Below are 733 nucleotides of genomic sequence, written 5' to 3'. Positions count from 1 at the left end.
GCACACTCCCTATTCACAATATCTGCCTCTAGCGTCATCGAGGAGGCCCTCCGGGCCCACCTACTCATCGGAACTTTTATGCACCTTTTACCTGGGTTTTCAACATGTTCCACTTTGCTCCTGCTGCTGGGTGTGCCAATCAATTGCCAGTTTCACACGCTCTTCCTTTTCCTTTGTTTTGAAGAGCCCAGGACAAACCTCAGGTTTGAGTTTGACGGGAGCTCAGAGCTTGCCTTCTCGTTTTACACACAAGTATGTGGTGGCCCAGGGACCCTAAGCACCTGGCCAAGGTCCCAGCTACTTATTCTTAGAGTCAAGACCAGACATGAGTTACCATGATTCTTGGACTTGGGACCTTTTCACGTGTCCAGTCAACATGTGATGAGCACTTACGTGGGTTCTTTGAGGAGCCGAGAACGGGGAGATGAGGGCAAGGCTCTCTCCTGGGGGGCCCGCGGTCTTCGTTGCTGTGACTGCGAGAAGTACTAGGAGCAAACATCACAGGGACAGAGGCCTTGGACGCTGAGGGAAAGAATCTCCCCACCGTTGTCATCCTCCACTGAATGCAGCTCAAACCGAACCGGCGCGAGTTTGGGATTCACTAAATAAAATCACTGGAAAACAAGGTCAAGGCGACGAAGGTCAAGAATCCAACGCAAGTGCTTTCTTAGCCCTCCTGAGGGGAGCTGAAGCGCGGCCCCAAGGGTAGGACTCGCGGCCGGCCCTGGTCCCC

This window comes from Pteropus medius, unplaced genomic scaffold (genome assembly GCF_902729225.1).
Source record: "Pteropus medius unplaced genomic scaffold, Ma_sr-lr_union100, whole genome shotgun sequence".
NCBI classification, from domain to species: Eukaryota; Metazoa; Chordata; class Mammalia; order Chiroptera; family Pteropodidae; genus Pteropus; species Pteropus medius.
Note: the sequence above shows the minus strand (reverse complement) of the source record.